Source organism: Eptatretus burgeri, chromosome 3 (assembly GCF_056783735.1).
Source record: "Eptatretus burgeri isolate ZD-2024b chromosome 3, Ebu_testis_v1, whole genome shotgun sequence".
NCBI lineage: Eukaryota > Metazoa > Chordata > Myxini > Myxiniformes > Myxinidae > Eptatretus > Eptatretus burgeri.
The window spans coordinates 138,119,399-138,141,898 of NC_140963.1; the positions used below are offsets into that span (position 1 = coordinate 138,119,399).

Consider the following 22,500-nt stretch of genomic DNA (forward strand, 5'->3'; position numbering starts at 1 on the left):
AACACGAACTGAAAACATTTGAATCAAAACTTTTATGGCGTGGTTTATGTCCAAAAACGATTTGCAACTCGGGCGGTGGCCAGATGAGATCATTAAGAGAAGCTTGTCATTTCCTGTGCCCACACCCAATGATTAAGCAATTTCCTCATCGTTGCTTTATAAGCGGTTCGCCAGACAAAGTTTCTGCCAGACGGGATTTCATTTTTACAACTGAGGCATGGACGATATTTCTTCCGATGAAGCCAACAGCCTACTACAGAGTTGGTAAGTTTGTGTATGCTTTTCTCTTTGAACGATGAAGCAAATGATTATTAATTAAATCATGATAATTCTGATATATATATATTTTTTCCCTGACAGGGCATTGGAAGAAATTGAGTTCACATATCACGACGTGGTTCATGAAATTAATACTCTTATTGAAGAGATCAATGATTTTAGAAGAGAATTGAAAGACATTTTCAATGAGTGGCATGAAGTCTTATCACGTCCTCTCATCTCGAAGGAATTAAACCAATGGTGAGACACGTGTGTGTGCCTCTCTCTCTGTCTGTCTTTCTACCTACCTCTCTCTGCTCTTATTGAAGAGGCCAATGATTTATAATGACTGGTCTCTGATCTCGAATGAATTAAACCAATGGTGAGGCACGTGTGTGTGTGTCTATGTGTGTGTGTATGTGTGTGTGTGTGCGTGTGTGTGTGTGTGTGTGTGTTGCTTTCCCTGTCTGTCTCTTCATCTATACCCTTGACTTATTTTTTTTTTTTTTTTTCAGCACTATCGCACAACATCAGCTGTTGAAGCAATCTTGTACAACACATGATTTTCTGGAGGTAAATATTTCTGAATTATTATTAATATCACTCGTACAACACATGATTTTCTGGAGGTAAATATTTCTGAATTATTATTAATATCACTCTCTCTTTAGAATGTCGCCTTATGTTGGTTGCATCATTAGTTTGGACGTGGTTTTGTCAGTACACTGGAATTCATTTTATTGACCTTGAAAGGATGACAGGCTCCTGGTGTGTTAATTCAGTGGTCAACGAGGCTTATTCATATTACCATGTAATTATCTTTATAGAACCTAATTATTATCCACTTTTTGTTTCAAAACAGAATATGGTGTCTGAGTTTCGAAATCACAAGGCATCTGAAGAAGATTGCTGGGAAAGATTGTACATTCTCGCAAATGAATATTTAATATTTTCAATATTAATAAATTATATTTGTTTTGTTTACAATTACTTGATTCTGAATTACAAGAAAAGAATAAAAGAGATGTAAAGGGGGGGGGTTGGGGGGAGGGGGGTAGGTGCGCTCCCCAATGACCCATCACCCCCTCATCCCATCCCTCCCCTCCCCATGTGTGTGTGTGGGGAAGGGTGTGGGTGGGATGAGGGAGGTGGTGGGTCAAAGGTGGGGGCGCACAGGGGGGATGAGGGGGGTGGGGCTTGTGTGGGCGGGGCTTGTGTGGGCGGGGCTTCGGTGGGGGCTTGTGTGGGTGGGGTGTGTGTGGGAGGGGCTTGTGTGGGCGGGGTGTGTGTGGGTGGGGCTTGTGTGGGTGGGGCTTGTGTGGGCGGGGGTTTATGTGGGTGGAGCTTGTGTGGGAGCGGTTTATGTGTGTGGAGTTTTTGTGTGGAGCTTGTGTAGGCAGGGCTTATGTGGGAGGGGTTTATGTGGGCAGGGTTTATATGGGCAGGGGTTTATGTGGGTGGAGCTTGTGTGGGAGGGGTGAATGTGGATGAGGCTTATGTGGATAAATGGATGGGTGGAGAGATGGGGGATGGGTGGATGAGTGGAGCTTGTGTGGATGGGTGGATAATTTTTTAATTAAATAAACATGTTGTGTGTGTGGGGAACTAATTAACTAATCACTAATTATGTGAATATGATGAATATGGGTGGAGCTTGTGTGGGGTTTGTGTGTGTGGAGCTTGTGTGGAGTTTTTGTGTGGAGGTTGTGTGGAGCTTGTGTGGGGTTTGTGTGGGCGGGGCTTCGGTGGGAGGGGCGTGTGTGGGCGGAGTCAAAAAGGGGCGGAGTCAAAAATTTCAATTTATTGGAGCTTGTGGGGGTGTGTGGTGGGGTTTGTGTGGGATTTGTGTGGGCGGGGCTTGTGTGGGCGGGGGCTTGTGTGGGTGGAGCCAAAAAGGGGCGGAGTCAAAAAATTTCAATTTATCTTTGTCTTTTGTAATTCCTGTGAATAAAATGAACCTAAAATCTCTTCCCCTTCCAAATCATATATCTTATAAGTCCAAGGAACCGTATCTATTACATCAACAATTTTAAAAAGCTCGTTGGTCCATCTTTTCGTATAACCTTTTTCAAAATGAGATTTCCACCTATATATTCTTACGATATCACCAACTTTGAACTTAGGTTTTCTGACATTAATCTCTTTTTCATATTTTAATTTTGTAAATGTTTCTGATGGCTTCATATTTGTTGACGTGTGAATCGTGTCATTGTACTTATCCACAATATCTTGAATAAAAGATGACCATTGTTGTGAACCGAGTTGTGTGAATTTTTTATATAGTCTCTCTTTTAAGGTACGATTAAAACGTTCAACAACAACTGCCTTCCCTTCATTAAAGGTACTGTATAATGTAATACTGTTATTTTTTAGAAAATTCATAAATGTCTTGTTATAAAACTCCCTACCCTCATCAGTCCACAATTTTTTAGGTTTTCTCTTACTTTTATTAAATATCTGTTGGAAGGCTAACATAAGAGTATTACCTGTTTTGTTTTTTAATGGTACAACCCACGCATATCTACTCCTCAAATCAATAACGGTTAAAGCATACTTGTACCCCTTATCATTATTGAGTTCAATCAAATCAGCAGACCAGATATAATCTACTTCCTTGGAATAAACTTTCCTTCTCTGAAACTTTGTGAATATTGGTTTATGTAATTCATCAGCTAATTGCTCTTCAGTCTTAATGGCATCATTAGAGCCTATAAGTTTTTTGAATTTCCAAGTCCAAGTTTCAATTTAGCACTGATCATCTTCTTCACAATGAACCGATCAACTTTTTCTCTCAAGGTTGGATTTTGTATCAGAGACAAATTATACAACATTTCTCTATCGGCTTCATGCTTTTCTTCCAACGTTGTGGTATTCCCATAATCAATATCGTGTCTCATGCACACTTCATCAACTCTATTGATAGGCTTACTCCAGGATTTAGGATTGTCTGCCTCATCTAATCTTTTATCCAAGTTTGTGCCTGGGCCACAGAAAGAATACCCTGGAAGATGTAATTCCCCTGGTATTCCAGTAGTTGTAAATTTACTTCCTGATAAAAACTTTTGGATATCTCCTCCTAGTTTGTGTTGGGAGATAAATTGATTTTTTTGAACCACACACCGAACATATACCTTTTTGTATAACCCTGTTATTTTTACTTTTAATATATGAAATATTTTTAGTATTAGTTTTCTTTTTACATTTGAGACAATAACTCATTTATTTATGAGAAAAATTCCTGCAGAGTGCAAAAACCTTTTTAGTTTCCAACATGCACATTTGAATCTTGATTTTTAAAACATAAAGAATCCTTAGAAATGCCTTCACTCTCTCCTCCATTTATTTAAGAAAAAAAAAAAATGAAAAACTTGAATTAAAATCCATATCTTGTCGATGCCAATAGTCTTGCCGAAAGTATTGCAAATAGACTTGTCAATTCTTTCTTTTCCTCCTCGGTGGGTTGAGTTATTTTCTGTAATACCCTTAATCTTTTTTTAATCTCACTGGTTTCCATATTTTGATATTTATTTTGTCTCGCTCTTTCCTCCCTCTCCTCCTTCTCTCTCTTCTCTTTTTCCTCCTTCTCTTTCTTCTCCCTCTCCTCCCTCTCCTTCTCTTTCTTCTCCCTCTCCTCCCTCTCTCTCTTCTCTCTCTCCTCCCTCTCTCTCTTCTCTCTTTCCTCCCTCTCTCTCTTCTCCCTCTCCTCCTTCTCTCTCTTCTCTTTTTCCTCCTTCTCTTTCTTCTCCCTCTTCTCCTTTTCCTCCTCTTCCCTCTCTTCTTCAACTCCTTCCTCATCCCTTACTATCCTTGAATCGCTTACACCCCATAGAATATTATACATATATTCATCAGGATTTCTTGTTATTCCTGTATCCAAAATAATTTTTTTTACAACAGGAAACCAATAAAATTTCTTTTGAATTTCTAAAAGAGCCTTACCTTTTCTTAACTTTATAATTTTTTCATTATTTAACATTCTAATTAAATCTAAAGTTGTCGGTTTATCAACATCAGCATAATGCCAATCTTTTATTGAAAATACCTCATTCTTATGTTGTAGAACATATTTATTAAAATACCGAATACCCTTTTCTTGAAGGTATGCTTGGACACAGAAATGATAATTTTCTTGAAGCCTTCTTGCTGTCATTTATGTATTAGAAATATATGTTAGAATAATATTATGGCACGAAACACCTCCCCATCTTCCCATAGTTAAATCATTTTGTATTTCCTTACTTATTATATATAATCCTGTTTTTTCTGTTTTCATGAGATAAACAAGGGCAAAACCATTATTATATTTACCCTTATTAAATTCTTTTATTTGTTGTTTACTAATCGTAGCCCCACAAAACTCATTCTCGATACCAAGTGGATAATATTCTTCCTTACGAGACTGATTTAATTTTTCCAGGTCTTCGAGGTTAATTTTAAATGACCAATTATACCCTAAGTCATTCATATCATATCCCCATTGTTCTATTCTCATACAAACGATACGCCCTTCTTTATAAAAATTTATTTTAATTCGAACTGTGAATTCTGTATGACCTGGAGATAATATCAACACTTCTGTATCTTTGGAATACACAGCCGTTTTATTTAAGGATATATATTGTGATAAATCGCTTAATCTCACCAAGTCATTCGCGTCAGTCGGGCTTGGATAATTTTTTAATTTATAAGCATTTTTCATGTTAATATTTTTGGTTATATTATATTTATGTCGTTCAGCCTGTGCCTTTGTGTAATAATTTGATAAATCAATATCCAGTTCTTGAGATAAACCAAAGATAGAACCATCTTTACCAACATAAGTCATTTATATTAGATTAAAAATAATATCATAAAATTTTTTATTTTTGTTGAGTTGAAATAACACATATAGGCATAATTGGCCACAACACTTGGAATTTAATTCTTGGACTTGAAATGTTTGATAAACACCATTCTGTAAGAATTTTATGACTTCAACAGGTGGTGGAAGACCAAAACTATCAAAATAATATTTGTCTTGACTATTAAAAATACAAACCCAATGAGAACCGTTCCCATTATTATCTTCTAAGTTCATAATAATATTCTTTGTATGTTTCGGCACATTTGTTAATTCATCTCTCATACAAATAACCACATTATGAATTTTTAATTTCTTACAATATTTGACAAGTTGTAAATTTGATGTTGTATTCTTTCCAAATTTTTTCAACCACTCATCAATGCTCATTTATTTATTAGAAAGATATAATCCATTACCTCTTTTCGTTAATTTTACACCTGCTTGTGCTATAGAAGAAAGCATATCTCCAACTAACAATCTCGCTTTATCAGGCAGACCTTCAAGTTTTTCAGCAAAATCTACAATTACACCACTTCCACTAATTTGTTTCTCCAACTCTTTGTTATGTCTTTCCAATTCTTTTTGAGCCTGGAGTTGAGCCTTCCTTTCGTTGGCAGTTTTCACCGCTGTTGAAATACCACCCGTCAATGCTCCAACCGCACTTAAACCAGCAAATAAAGGAATTAGAAATGGGAGAAATCCTCCACTCGTCTCTCTTATTGAATATTTTTTCAACATTGGTTTTGTCATTTTAATTTTAAGTGAGCCAGTGTCATTCAAGATTTTAACCTGTTCTCTTGTGAGAAAAACATCAATTCTTACTGCTCCTTTTCTCTGAATTGTATTAACGTTAATCGTACAAGGCTTTTGATTTTGAACACAAGATGATAGTTTATGAAGATTGATTTGATTAACATATACCCCAGTTGGTACTTTGCCACTCATTTATTTAACAAAAAATTATGTGAGACTAATCATCACACCATTATCTGTATTAATCTGCAATTCTGTTTCTTCCAAAAGCAAACAATATGTATCAACTTCTTCACTCTCTCCTCTTTCAATGTATAGGGAAGTATCCACTCGATTAGACTTTATAGTTTCCTTTTGAGCGCTCAGGTCAAACGCATAGATTGTATACAAACTTTTAAATGCTGTCATATCCAAAATAGGTTCTTTATTTCCATTACTTTCACACACCTTTTGGTAAGACTTGTATGCTTCAGCAAAATCATTTTTTTCCCAATTAATTTCCAATCTATCTCGTGGGTAAAATGTTCCATCTAGAGAAACGCGAAGTTGTTTCACCTTAGCATTATCACTCAATGCATTATTCTTATCAGTCGCAGTATCACCATCTGGCTTTTTAAAAATGATCCACAGATATCGTGGCTTTCCTTCCAGAACACCCAAATTCCACGTGTAAGTTGTTTGATTGAGTTTAACGTGTTGACATCTTCTTTTGAGGTATGATACACTGAGTGGTTTCTTTGAGTTAAGTCTTCGATTCAACATCTCTTCTGTTTTAAGATTAGGAGTATATTCACTGATATACCAACTCATTTCCTCAATTACAAATTTATTCTGATCACCAAAAGCACTACCAACACCAAAAAGCAATCGATTTTCATTATCATTCCTTTGTAGTTGAAATCTAATTTTAAGGCCATACAGAACTTTATCATGATCACAAAATCCAAATATACCTTTAAGAGGAACTGCCACAGTAAAACTATTTTCTGCTTTTGTATCATCATTATACATTCCTTTCCTTTGAGTATACCCAGGGTCTGTGTTTGTTCCCGTTGACATATCAGGAATAAAACCTTCGACAGACCCCTTTCCCATTCTATCACTGAATGTATAGAGTGTAAATTTTATCATTTCAGATACAGCAGAGACATAATCAACCGCTTCAACTTCTTGTGTTCCAATATACAAACGCACACTATCAAACATTTTCCAGAAGAAATCATTTACAAGTGTAGCGTTTGTGTTATTCCCAGCCTTAGTGAATTTAAATTTACACAACAAGAAACTTTCGGAGAGATTCAAATAGGTTTGTTGATTATTTATTTCAAAACTTTTTGTACCATTCGTATTCCAGTCTGTTCCAGTTATTGCATTTACCTTGAAGTAATCTTCTTTTTTAGTGGAGTTTGAGATAATAATAGTATCATCCAAATCATAGATACTATCAATTGCTTCCATACTTGTATTTATTTAGGAAAAAAAGATGTTAAAACTTTTGAAACCCTGATCCAAGTATTTGAATTATTTTCTGTCGTTCTTGGGGGGACAACTGAGTTTTGCCTTTCTTAATTTCTTTTATTGCTTGTAATTTATGAGATTCCTTCTGAGCATCTTTTATACTCTTTACGGCACCTGCTACATTTCCCACAGCAGAAGCAGTTGAACCAATTAGATCTTTATGTTTAAGAATAGTTGAACCAATACCCATGAGAGTATCAATTATCCCATCTCCTCTAAATTGATGTCCAACACCCCTTTGTCTCTTAGGTTTATAGTATCCTCTACCAAGATACATACCTTCACCCTTGTAGTATGGGGAAAGGAACATCCCATCCCCTGTAATTATTTTATATTTTCCCAACTCGTGTTTCCTCAAAATAACCATCGTATTTATTTATTGGAAAACTTCACGTAGGTGAATTCTGATGGATATAACTTCTCCATTAAAAGAAATCACACGATTATCTTGGTCGGTTATCCTAAAATTTACTCTGTGTATGGTTTTTCCTGACACAGGTAGATAAACCAAATTTTTGGGTTCCATATTGAATTTATAACCAATTGGGGTTGAGTATGCGCTGAATGAAAATATTGTATTTGTTTTTTTCCCATCATTATAAGCACCATCAATCAAATCACAGTGAATTAACACCGAATTTATTCCTGAGGATATTTGAATGACATTATCACTGTAAAACGTCCCATTAGTTTCAATCTTTTTGAGGAGAAACCCAATAACTCTCTAAATGAATTATCAATTGTGAAATCAACCTTGTAGTTATTTTTAACTTTAATCGTTGATTTTGAAGTATGTTTTTGAATGTTTATAACAATATTTTTTGGTTCATCACCCTGTTCTTTCATAAGACGAGCAATTTCGGAAGATATTTGAGAAATCTCATATGCTCCGGGTGAGACTGTTATCGCTTTTGTATCCACTTCCTGGATTATAACTAAACTTGTCATTTTTCTCGGTTATATTAAATAAGGTATTATAAGTTTCCATGGACAATAAAGATGCCTCATATTCTTTTGTTGTGTCAAGTTGTAGTGGGTATGGGAATGAAGATGTGTGGTCGCTTGTTGTGAAATTGAAACTAAGGATTGTGCTTCTCATCTTATTTAATATGAGATAAAATGTCTTTATATTGATATTTATTAATTATTTTCATGTTCATCAACTGGTCTAAAATGGCTGATGCTTCATTAAAACAATTGTTATTTCCAGCCTTCTTACTGCCTAACAACAATAACAGTCTATTAACTAATTGCGATGGGTCATTTGGAAGAAAACTAACACCTGAACCAAGGATACTTAAAGCCTGAATAATGTGTTTCTCCTTCTCATTCTTCCTACTTTTACCAGAAAGAATAACCTTATAATTTAGAGTGTTCAGCAGATCAATATATACTCTATCATCATTATTTTCCATATCCAATGGTTTATCAATATACTTTGATTCATCCCTCACAGTTGAACCTTGTCTTCCATCTTTTGTGAGAAGAAACATTAATCTTGGAGTTAGTTTAACAGGCGGTTGAGCAGAACCCAAGAACCTTAATTCATCATTAAATATCAATACCTTTTCTTGAACAAGATGAAATATTGCTGATTGTTCTGTTGGAATGAGTCCTGCTTTGGTTTTTGAATCCGCTGAATATTCATTGTTTTGAAGAGCATTCACAATATAATCAGGGGGTCGATTAATCTCTTCCAGTTGTTGAAATAAACCTTCATCATCATATTCTAATTCTCCTAAATGCTCTAATTCTTCCTCCGTCATTTGACTGAAATCTTTTAACATTTGAAGTTTTTTAGGAGTATATTCTACCGTGGGAAATGTGGAAAAATCTTTCATTTTTCCTTGGGAAGTTTTTAAAAGTGGTTTAAAAAATTTCTCTTGTTTTCTTTCAAATGCTTCTTCGCCCGTTAGTTTCTGTCTGCGTTTCTTCTTTATGTCTTCCTGCTGTTTTACAACTTTTGAAACCAACTCTTGATGTTCCCTAAATCTTCTTGCTCTTTCTTTCGCATCCATTTATTTATTGAAAAATATCATTTAATATCTCATCTTGTTTCACAACAATATATTTATATTTTTCAGTCGTGTGTTTCATGTAATCCCCAAATTCCTTTTTACTACATAATGTAGAACAATTGTCTCTCCAAAAATTGTTTATATCTATTGAATTTAACTTGAATAAAATAAAAGTATTAGCATTGTTTCTGATGGAACGACGAGGAAGCTGAAAGTACGATTGACTAAGATAAATACAATTACAAGAAGAATGTCTCCCTCTTGTGTAGTAGCTGTCCATTACCGTTTGGTTTCTCTCATTAACACAATCATCAAAGATAACGAGGTTCTTTTTGGATTTATCCAAATCTTGGGGAGACGGTATATCATCCGTATTATCACTCAGAATACAAGTTATCGGTTTTGATTTCTTTTTACATCTCTGTGTATCACAAAATAGTTGTATTATATCTTCAATGTTAAAATCATTTAGGTTTTTTTGAAGTTTAAATAAACCGATTATATCTTCTTTTGAAGACCAGCATTAAAACCTTGTGAGAGTAGTTGATACTCTGGTTGAAAACTCGACTTTGTGAAAATTATTAAATTATCATAATCTAAAAAGTTGGGAGTGAGGAGCATCTTTAAAAGTAAGCAGGTTTTTCCACATCCACTTGAACCAACTATGAGGCATCTTAATGAATTTGGGAGATTTTTATGGTTGTCAAATTTTATCTTATTTTCCCAAATAGGTAAAAAATCATTCATTTATATATTTGGAAAACAGGTTATTTAATTTATTCTTGGCTTTTTTCGAAATTCTATATTTTATCCTAAGTTCAGGTTTAATTTCAAGATAATCCATTATTTTATTTATGCAATATCTTGTGTTGATATTTCCCTGAAAATCACATCCATGAATAAGATATAACAACAATCCTTTGAACATTTCTCTAATACGTTCAGTTTCTTCCCTTGTAAGGAAAGGTGTGTTCTCACCCTCGTTCTTTACATTCATTTCTCGAATCAATCTTGTAAAGTAATTCATTTTTGGTGTAAATCTAAAAGAATTATTTTCCTTTTTATATTTTTGATTATCATTAATTAGAAGATAATCACAGAATATACATTGTTTATAGGCTTTTGACTCTGTGTTTAATCCCCGTCTTTCACACGCAGGACAATTCTCAAATTTGTCATATGGAGAATCATGGAATTCAAGAGGCTCAAAATCGAGTAAACTATTCATATTTATAAAGTAAAACTTTACTTAAACTGAAATTCATCTTCGATATCATCTTCGATACTTTCAGAATCATCTATACTTTCATAACTATCATTTGAACACAAACTCTCGGTGTCATAACTATCGTTTGAATGCAAACTCTCGGTATCATAATCACTCTCATAATCTTCAAAATCTTCAGTTGAATATTGGCTCATTTAATTAGTAGAAAAAACATTACCATCGATATCGATATACATTTTTTCATTAACAGATTCAACTGCTACATTTTTTATATTAAAGGTAATTTTAAAATGATCCTTAACTACAATTGAACGAAATGTCATTTCACCTGATATATTAACATCCTTTATTTCATCAGGATTTATATCTTTAGGGTTGTTGAAAAAAATACAAATTTCTCCTTGCATATTACAGATGGTCTTATCTTTTCTTTCTAAAGCTTCATCCATAAGGTTTTTATTTTTTGATACCTTTTCTTGTTTCATTGCTTTTTCTAGTTTTGAATATATTGCCAGAAGGAGAGGAGAAACTTTTGTTAGAGATACCTTAATTGATGTTCTTCCAGGTATACTAAAAGCCCTTCCACTGAAGTAAATTGAAGAACTCATCATATCCACCATAATTGTTTTTATCCAATAGTTGTTATATTTATCTTTGTTCAATTTTACATCCTTGACATATTTCTCAGCATCTTTAACAAATGAAGAGATTGATTGAAACTTGTCTTTTGTGTCTTGAAACATTGTATTTATTAAGTGAAAAAGTTGGAGGATAAAATGGTTTTAAGCACAGATTCACCTGTAAAATAAACGAAATTTTCATCAAGAAAATTTTAGTTTAAGCACAGATTCACCTGTAAAATAAACGAAATTTTCATCAAGAAAATTTTAGTTTAAGCACAGATTCACCTGTAAAATAAACGAAATTTTCACCAAGAAAATTTTAGTTTAAGCACAGATTCACCTGTAAAATAAACGAAATTTTCATCAAGAAAATTTTAGTTTAAGCACAGATTCACCTGTAAAATAAACGAAATTTTCATCAAGAAATTTTTAGTTTAAGCAAAGTTTTATTATATAAATATGGTGAATACAACATACTGCGATGTTTGTAATCACGAATATAAACATTATAGAAAACACCTCCGAACCAACAAACACACATTTAATCTATTTCACAAAATATCCCCTCTTGAGTTGGAAAGAAAACATTGTGATACCTGCTCAAAGGATGTTTTGAAGAGTAGTTATAATAGGCATCTTCAATCACAAAAACACAAGAAAAATGAGTTTAAAGTAAAGGGAGACTATTATATTGAAAACACTGATGGGGCATTTAAAGGGCATATAAAAATAAGGATTTTTCAATTTGGAGAACCCGGTCCATCATCAATAATTGAATCAATTGAAATAGTGAAACCTGATGTTGAAAAATTTATTAAAAAACATTAAAAGAAATGAAAACTTTAAAGTTTTATATGGGAGTGAAAATGAATATGAAAAGACAAGATGAAGAACAAACTCCTTATATGAGGACAGATCTTCATTTTATAACATCATTTCAAGATTTTTTGAATAGTGGGGTTTATGAAGAACTATCAAGACAAGAGGAGGATGTTGATAATACAGTGGTAGGAAGTGGATTCAATATTAAAAAAATCATCTTTTTAGATGTACACATTCTAAAATCAAACCCTCTTAAAGCTTCTTCTTATATTGAATTACCAAAAGAAATAAAACGAAAGAAGGCAGTTGTTAATATTAAGAATAATGATAATAAATGTTTTCTCTGGTCTGTTCTTGCTCACTTACATCCACCAAAATGTAATTCAGAAAGAGTAAAACAATATATGAAATATGAGAATACCTTGGACATTAAAGATTTTAATTTCCCAATGCCACTAACAGATATTCCTAAATTTGAGAAAAAGAATAATCTTTCTATTAATGTATATGGATTAACGGATACAAACAAAGTTCAAATATTAAAAATTTCAAACAACTATAAAAATGAAGAAACACACATTGATCTTTTATATTTTAGTGTTGGAAATAATTCACATTACACATACATCAATAATTTATCAAGATTAATCTCTTCTCAGGTATTCAGAACAGCAAACAAAATATATCCTTGTAAGCAATGTCTTAATTCATTTCATACAAAAGAACGATTAGAACAACATTCAAAATATTGTAGTAATCATAAATCAGCTGTAATTACAATGCCTAAACCTGGTGAAAAGATTTCTTTTGAAGATTATAATAAATCTATCATGCACCCATTTGTGATATACGCTGATTTTGAATGTATCCTTAAAAAGATAAATACTGCTTCTCCTAATCCAAAAGAACCATATACAAATAAATATCAAAAACATATTCCTTGTGGTTTCTGTTATTATATCAAATCATCTGTTGGAGAAAAGTATAATAAACTTGAACAGTATAGTGGAAAAAATGCTTCACAAGAGTTTGTAAAACGATTAGAAAAGGATTGTATAAGACTAAGTAAATTAATGAAAGAAACAAATGAACCGATGAAATTAACCATAGAAGAAAAATTAGAATTTAGAAAGAACAATATCTGTCATATTTGTGAGGAGGAAATTGAGGAGTCTAAAGTTAGGGATCATTGTCATCTTACTGGTAAATATAGAGGTCCCGCTCATTCCTGTTGTAATCTTAATTATAAATTACCTTCTTTTATTCCAGTCTTTCTTCACAACAGCGCCAACTATGATACACATCTATTTATAAATGAACTTTCAAAAACACCAGGGAATATTTCTGCCATAACAAACACAAGTCAAAAGTATATTTCATTTACAAAAATGATATTCACAAAACCTATAACTCGTATAAGGTTTCTTGATTCTTACAAGTTTATGGGAACACCACTAGCCAACCTCGCATCAAATCTAAGCTCCACGGGCTCTTTTCCAAATCTTAGTTCATTCTTTCCAAAAGAGGAAATTCTAACTAAAGAGGAAATTCAGATTAAAGAGAGAATTCAAAGTAAAGAGGAAATTCTAATTAATGAGGAAATGAATGAAGAAATTCTTACTGAAGATGAAATTCTAATTATACAGAAAATTCGAACAAAGAATGAAATTCTAACTAAAGAGGAAATTCTGATTATAGATGAAATTCTGATTAAAGAGGGAATTCTAACTAGAGAGGAAATTGAAACAAGGAATGAAATTCAAAGTAAAGAGAAAATTCTTACAAGTAAGGGAATTTATCCTTATGGTTATATGGATTCATTTATGAGATTTAAAGAAACACAACTTCCTTCAAAAGAAAGTTTCTATAATAACCTTTATGAAGAAGAGATAAGTGATAAGGAATATAAACACGCACAAGAAATTTGGAAATTATTTAAGATAAAGAACCTTGGAGAATATCATGATTTGTATCTAAAAACAGATGTTTTATTGTTAGCTGATGTGTTTGAAGCTTTTAGATCACTCTGTCATAATAAAAATTGTTATGGATTAGATCCTGCCCACTATTTCACAGCTCCTGGTTTAGCTTGGAGTGCAATGTTGAAAATGACAAAACAAGATATAGATTTAGTCAGTGATGTAGATATGCTTTTGATGATTGAGAAGTCTAAGAGAGGTGGAATATCACAAGTATGTTCAAAAAGATATGCTAAAGCAAATAATAAATATCTTCCAAATTATGAGAGTGAAAAAGATAGTAATTATTTGATGTACTTTGATGCTAATAATTTGTATGGATGGGCAATGTCTCAATCTCTGCCTTATGGTAAATTAGAGTGGGTGGAAGAAAAGGATTATGAAAAGGCTTTGATGAATATTGTTATTTCTTCTCAAGAGAAATTGAATGGCAAAGAAGAAGGTTATTATTTTGAAGTTGATTTGAAGTACCCGAGTGATCTTCATAATAAGCATAAAGACCTTCCTTTTGCATGTGAGAAAGAAACCCCAAAGAAAGAATGGTTCAGTGATTATCATAAAAGTTTTAATATTAAAGGCAAATCAACAGAAAAGTTATTAACAACATTCTATGATAAAGAGGGATATGTTTTGCATCAAAGGAACTTGAGACAATATTTATCTGCTGGGTTGAGAGTAGCTAAAATTCATAGAGTTTTAAAATTTAAACAAAGTCCTTGGATGAAAAAGTATATTAAATTCAATACAGATATGAGAACAAATACAAAAGTAAAATTTGAAGGGGAATTCTATAAATTGATGAATAATGCTGTCTTTGGAAAGACAATGGAGAATGTTAGAAACAGGCAAAACATTAGATTTGCAACATCTTGGAAAGAAGCTTCTAGATTGATAAATAAACCAAGTTTTGAGAGAGAAGAGGTTTTTTCAGAGAACTTTTCTGCTATTCATATGAAAAAGGAAAGTATTGTCATGGATAAACCAATTTATATTGGAACAGCAGTTCTTGATTTATCAAAGATATTGATGTATGATTATTTGTATAATGATTTAAAGAAAGAGTATGGTGAAAATGCTTCATTGTTGTATATGGACACCGATAGTTTTATTCTAGATATAAAAACTGACGATGTTTATAAGGATATGAAGAAAAACATTGGAGTATATGATACAAGTAATTTTAGTAAGAAGAGTGAGTTATTTTCAAAAAAGAATGAAAAGGTTATTGGTAAGTTTAAGGATGAGTTGGGTGGAAAAGTAATGAGTGAGTTTATTGGATTGAGAGCAAAGGCATATGCTTATAAGTATGGTGATCAGATTGATAAAAGGTTAAAGGGAATAAAGAAATATGTAATAAAGAAATCAATAACTTTTAGAAATTATTATAATTGTTTGATGAATAAGAAAGAAGAATATAGGAAAATGAATACAATAAGAAGTTATAAACATAAGATATATAGTGAAGAAGTAAATAAAAAGGCATTAGGAGCCTTTGATGATAAGAGATTTATTTTAGATAATGGAATAGATTGTGTTCCATATGGATATTGTATGATAGAGTGTATAAAATAGATTGTGTTCCATATGGGTATTGTATGATAGAGTGAATAGAATAGATTGTGTTCCATATGGACACAAGTTTTAACGATGGGAAGATGGGTTAGGGTTTTTAAGGGCTTCCGCCGCGTTTTTCACAATATATAAATGGTCGAACCAAGTATTAGTCAAACTAAAGAGTGGAGAAAATCTCAGTCTTGGTATATAAATGGAAAACATAATGAATGTGAAAAATATCAAATAAGTCTTATTGAAAAAATATCTAAAACAAAGGTAAATAAAACAAATATGCGAATCAATTTAAAAACCAATAAGTTAGAGGATGTAAAGAAAATAATAAATATGTTTGAATGGACTGAAAAATTTGATGGTTATCAATTGAACAATGGAAAAATAATTTACTACAATATCAAAATGATATGCAACTCAGGAGGTGGTCAGATGAGATCATTAAGAGAAGTTTATCATTTCGTAATGGCACAAAAGGGGTATCTTAAAAAATATAAAGATTCAAATGTTTTGTTTTTCAATATTTTAGATGGGGATTATTGTGCAAAGAAAATTAAACTATTGAAGGAATTTGAGAATGAACAAATGTTTATAGGTTCAATGAGTGAGCTAAACAATATGCATTGGTTATTTGATAAAGAGTGTCCCGGGGCTTAGGCGTTTCAGATATTTCTTTCGAATCACCTTTAACAAATCTTTATCTTGTTGTATGGGCTATTTGAATAGAGAGCCCCTAGGTTAAAAGGGGAAATAAAAAATGACCGTTTTTACAGCCATTTTTCCCTGCTGTGCAGGGGTTTGGCTTTTCTTGAGGCAATGTTTTATGGCCGGATGCCCTTCCTGACACCAACCCTGGTCGCCTCTTACGACACACAGGGATATGGTACACCTATTCTAACCGGGGCATACACCGGGACCAGTACACTGGCACTCATTTCGCCGACCTCGGAAGGATGGCAGGCTGAGTCAACCCCCTGGTGTTAATTCAGCAGCCAACGGGGCTTGAACTCAGGACCCTGGGATCCCAAGCCGCCACCCTAACCACTAAGCCAACACCAGGCTCCAGGTTAAAAGGGGAGACAAATAAATATACCTTGGGCTAAAAAGGGGATTTATTTTTTCAGGGAAAAAAAGAGAAATTTCATGGCTGAAAATCCCCCATTCATTTACATGGGGAAAAGTGAGCCAGAACCAGTATTCTTTCCCTACTTACATATATACATATATATATATATATATACATATACATATATATATATATACATATACATATATATATACACATATACATATATATATATATACATATACATATATATATATATATATATATATATATATATATATATATATATATATATATATATATATATATATATATACATATATATACATATTGTTGTGGTTGACGAAATTCACAAACCACCATTCAGGTCCCTTAGGTGAGATATCTCGGTAAGTATATGTGTAGTTAGGCCCAAACCCGTTGTCTAGAGGGAATAAATGTCATTCATGCGGGCTGCGACTCTTCAGGATAGCCGTTTTTCTTTTACTATCTTTATTTTGGACCAGCCGCCATTATTACCACCACCAACCACGTCTCAACAGCCATCACAACAACCACCGACCACAACGCCGCTTCACAACAACCACCAACCACAACGCCGCTTCACAACAACAACCACCAACCACAACGCCGCTTCACAACAACAACCACCAACCACAACGCCGCTTCACCACAACCGCCACGACCTTTACCGTCACAACTCGCCACCATCGCATCCACACCTTCTCGCGCCACTCGTGGGCACCGATACTGGACTCGTGCAGGGCGCGCACCGAGCAGCGTATTCAAAAACATCACGGACTTTCCGCAGAAAACGGATCAAAAACGACTCACGCCCACTTTTGTTCCGTCCAATCGGTGAGCGAGGGGCGATTTGGCCCCGCCTCCAGGGCGTTGGAGGGCGGTCGCTATATGCAAATTCATGGATCAAAAAGCATTCACGCCCACTTTTCCTCGGGCCAATGGGGAGCCAGTTAGAGAGGTGAAGGGTCGGAGGCAAAGGGTCAAGGGTGAAAGAGCGAAGCCACGGGGCTTATATAAACGGCTGCGTTCGTCAGTAAAAGCAGTTGTGCGGAGTTCAAGAGAGTCGTCGGTGGAGCTGGAAAGAAGGGGAGAAGTCAAGAGTGAAGAGTTGGGACGAGCCAAGAGAGGAGACGGAGAGGGCGAGTAGACGGAGCTGTGGAGAGGTGACGGCGGTGAAGGCGGACGAGGGGGTGCTCGCGTCGGTGCCGGGAGCTGCACAGGGAGAGGCCAGCAACGTGACCGAGGTCGAGGAGGAGACGCTCGCCGCGGGACCCGAGACAGGGTGATATCCTCCTTCCCCCGAGCATCAGCAACCCCCTCCTGTTTCCCCCCGCGCTGAGATAGTGCGACAAAGGGGGCCCCTTTCCCACCCCCTACCAGACACTGTCCGCGAGGCCCGCGGAGTGGAGGCGCCACCGCCGCTCTGCGTCACATCATCAGACGGGTAGGCCCGACACGGTCTCGGCCCCAGGCCCGTCTACCCCCCTCATCCTGGAGGGTGGTTCTCTTTTCTTTTGCTTTGGGAATATGTGTTGTCGGCGCCGTCTGTGAAGTAAAATTGTATAAGTGTTGCCGTGTGCCCGGTAGTCGGTTAGATCTGCATTGTTGCATTTGCTTTTTGTGTAATATTGTGTTTCTTCTTCTATTACATTTGCTTTTGGTGTAATTGTATATGTGTGCTTTCCGTTCATCGTGAAATAAATGTGCTTATTGTTGAACTGTTTTCCCGCTTCGCTTCGTCTTTTCCTTTATTGAATCTCCATCTTGCTTCACGTAAAGGGTTGGTCGTGGGCTAAAACGCCCGATAATTAATCGAACCGTTGAGGCCGACGAATAACACCGCTCGGTTATCCCGATAGTACGGAACGGGTCGCTTAAAGTGGCCCGTGTCCGAAGTCGACCTGCGGCGAGGTGCGATCGCCCGGTCTACCCTCCGTGTGGGTACTTAGGTAGGTCGAATTTGGTGAGCAACCCTATCCCACGCGGGGGGCCGATTGGCACGATCGTGGTGAGGCCGAAAAGCCCACCCGTGACTAGTTCCCGGCGTTAGTCCGAGAGGGTCACGACGGGATTGTCCGTCCGGTGGGCGACGTGCCGCGATTCGAGTTACGTGGCTGCTCGCACGCCGGCGGGCGCGAATCCGCAACACTGGTGTCAGGTCGTGAGATACAAACCCATCCCCCTCCTCGCGACACTGGTGTCGGAGAACGGGACAACGGGCTCTCCTGTCTCCAGCTAAATTCACGGGAATCGGTCCAGGGGTGAGAGGAGCGACCCCCGATTCCCTCCAAATTACGAGCGATTCAATTTAACCCTTTACGAGAAATAAGATGGCGTCTCAAGGCGAGCGGGAGCCGGGGGTATTAGAAATGGATTTAGAATGTGTAGAATCCATGGTCCAGGATGAAAACCCCGTGCAGGAAATGTTAGTTGTGCAGGAACACGAACTCCCCCAACTGAACCCAGAGCCCGAAATAGGTGCGGCGGCGGCCACGGTGTATGACACCTCCCCTCCCCCTCTCCACCAAAACTCCCCGATCCTTGCCGAATCGGCTCACCCAAGCGCACCCGACATGGCCCAGCTGTGCGCCATGCTGGCGGCAATGACAGCGAAGATGAATACGAACATGAACAAGCAAATGCACGAAGTGAAAACGAAAATGGATACAAACACAAATGAAATGAAAAACGAAATAAAAGGCATGAACGAAAAGATGGATGCGAATACACAGCAAATGAACGAAAATATGGAAACAAACGCACTCAAAATGAAGGAAAAACTGAAAGAGCTGCGGGGTGAGACGCAGAACATGGGCCGAAGCCTGCAGGCGGGCATGAAGGCCGTTACCAGGGAGTTTAAAATGGCGACTCCACGTGTGGGAGCGAATGAGCTGGGAGGGAGTGCAACGGCTGTCGGGCCCGCGGTGGAGGCGGGTAAGGACAAAATAATTCGGGGGGCGTGTTGGGCGAGGGTCGTGACGGAAAAAGTGACGGTAACCGAGAGGGAAAAACTAATTGGGGTGACGGAGACGTGCACGAGGGAGATAACAAGGGAAGAGACGGAAATAATAGTTGAGACAAGGGAGGTAAAGGGTGAAGAGGTGACTGAGTTGGCAGAGACACGGGAGATGGGAACGATAGAGGGAAGACGACACGATGAAGACGGGGTAACTGACGCACACACACACACACGGAGGTAGTGGAGGATAATGGGGGTGAGCTCGCGGACTGGGTGGAGGCCCGGTGCGAGCAGCTGGATGGCCTCCTCCAGGAACGAGGAGAGCGAGTATGCCCCCTTTAGGCGAGTCACGACCAGGTGGGTTCGGTCGTGCTTTGCGAGGTCGAGGGGAGGAGTGCTGTGGACAGGTGCACGGAGAGCTTGGGGGGTATAGAGGCCCCGGAGACCCTTGTGGGGACACGAATCCCCAGTGTGGTTGTCCCTGTGTGTGTGGTGCAACGTGTGAGTGCGTCCCCATGTGTGGATGAAACCGCCAGGATGGATGAGACACCGCGGGCGAGTGCCCCCGCGTGTGTGAGTGAGACACCGCAGGCGAGTTCCCCCGCGTGTGTGAGTGAGACACCGCGGGCGAGTGCCCCCGCGTGTGTGAGTGAGGCACGGTGTATGAGTGAGGCACCGCGGATGAGTGCCCCCGCGTGTGTGAGTGAGACACCGCGGGCGAGTTCCCCCGCGTGTGTGAGTGAGACACCGCGGGCGAGTGCCCCCGCGTGTGTGAGTGGTGTAGTGGCAAGTGTGCCAAAGGGCGTCCTTCCCAGCATGCCGTGTGTGGATGAGGCACCGTGTGTGAGTGTCGCCGTGTGTGTGAGTGAAACGGCCAGTATGAGTGAGGCACCGCGGGCGAGTGCCCCCGCGTGTGTGAGTGGTATGGTTTGTGTGAGGGAAATGGCACGAGTGAGTGGAAGGCCGCGAGTGAGTGGAGCCACGTGTGCAAGGGAAATGGCATGCGTGAGTGAGCGGCCGAGTGTGAGAGAGACAGCGTGTGCAAGGTCGCTGTGTGTAAGGGAGATGTCGGTCGGCATGTGTGAACATGCAGCCGCGTCTCCCGGTGTGAGTTTAATGGTGAGGTGTGTTAGCGTCGTAACACGCGGGAGTGCGTGTGTTGAATGGAGACGACGACGGCGACAGAGGGACAAAAGCCGGGTAGCGGCTGTAGCTGTTTCGGGGACCGTGCCGGGTTCACCCAGCAGCGAGCGCGAGGTCGTGCTGTGCAACGCACGAGGCCCCCACGTGCTCGCTTGCGAGAGTGAAGTCCCGGTCCGGAAACGCAAGCGGTGGATTTGCCGATCCCGCGGACGGACAAAGTTTAGGCAGGATTATGGATTTGGACCGGACGGGTTCTCCACGCGGGCGGGTGTGTTAAGCTCCAATGGGCAAAGCACAAGTGTTCGCGTGGGGAACCCCTCGAGACGTGGGGCTTGTGTTTTTTTTATGCGCACGGTGACGTCATGGCTGCACGTGGGGTTGGAATCCGGCAGGAGGGGTATCCCTGCCGGATGGTACCGTCCAAGGAGGGACGAGGTACACGTGCAGCTGCATGACGTCACGGGCAGTTGCAAAGTGCGCGAGCTGTGAGTTGCCGCGCTGGTGCTGCGCATGTGGGGAAAAAAAAAAAAAACCAAGCCTCACTTTCGGGTGCACAGGATTCCCGGGCAAGGGGTGGAAGACCCTCTTACCCGGGGCACAGGATGAAACTAGTTAGGGGGAAGGGTTAGCTTAGCTAGACCGGCTCCATGGGGCAGGGGTAAGTCCTCATGGGACCCGTGGAATGGATTAGTTAGAGGGATTGTAGCCAGATTTAGGTTGGGAAATTGATTAATGGGATTATTTGGAGACAGTGACAGACTTGTGGATGTGTAGAGTTGACGTAGTTTAGCTACGTAGTGTTAAAAGGAACGTGCTGTAGTTTAAGGGACGACGTGGGAGCACGAGTTAGTTAGGGGAAGTAGTTAGAAGGATGGCAGAGTTCAGCGGTGAGTGTGTTGAAGAGTTGGTGAGTGAAGTGGAAGCATGTGCTTGGTGAGTGAGTGAGGCCAGCGGGTCTGTGTGTATGGAGCGAATGGGGACTGCATGGTGCGATGAGTGATTGGGGGAGGAGTGACTCCCGCCCAAGGGACCCCAGGGTCAGTGTAGAGTGAGTTAGGGGGTTAGTTAAATTGAAAAATGGAGGTAGTTTTGTTGTTGGTGTGAATGTAGGCTCGAAACCCATTTGGAGGGGTGCAGGAGCCCTGTTGACGGGCTGGGAGCGTGGCTGCGAAAGGTGAGTATCGCTGAGTGGGTACCCCGGGCACCAGGCTAGTCGGCCGTGGTAGGCCAAGGGCCCATGGGGGGCCGGGATAGCGTAGTGGGCACGGGTGCGCCTGCTTGGTGCGGGGGCCCGGGGCGCCATTAGCCGCGTGGGCAGTGTTGTGGGCACGGGTGACCCTCGGAAAGGGGCCTGGGAAGCCAGCCTGCCACGTGTGCGTTTCAGGGGAGGTGCCATGGGGGGCACTCCCCGGTGTTTAGGGAGCTGGTAGGCTCGGAGGCAGTGTAGTGCCCGGGGGTGCCATAGCGGGAGATTCGGCAGAGGGTCATGCCTGCCAAGGGGAGCCACGCGTCCCTGCCATGAGACCGTGTGAGGGCACGGAGAGAAAATTGGGGGGCGAGGCCCGAAATTGTAAGGACACCAACACAGGCGACAGGAATCTGGGTTGTTGGAACCAATAGTTTAAGCGAGAGGCGCTTGTTGAAAGCCCCGGGGTAGTTTAACATTTAAATGGTTAGGGTAGATAGGAAGTGTACCCCTC

At 38.7% G+C, this 22,500-nt stretch overlaps 1 protein-coding gene and 1 long non-coding RNA gene across 3 annotated transcripts in view; one reads left to right on the forward strand and one right to left on the reverse strand.

Moving 5' to 3' along the window:
• Positions 1-1,293, forward strand: part of LOC147031101 (uncharacterized) — a 2,273-nt gene extending 980 nt beyond the window's left edge. Inside the window, exons 1-3 of the long non-coding RNA XR_015055830.1 lie at positions 1-519; positions 774-831; positions 1,121-1,293. The exon at positions 1-519 is cut by the window's left edge and continues 980 nt beyond it. This is a non-coding gene — a long non-coding RNA (uncharacterized LOC147031101). The remainder of the gene's footprint in view (positions 520-773; positions 832-1,120) is intronic.
• Positions 1-22,500, reverse strand: part of LOC147031100 (myelin protein zero-like protein 2) — a 211,716-nt gene that overhangs the window by 52,620 nt on the left and 136,596 nt on the right. The gene's annotated exons all lie outside the window — the stretch shown is intronic.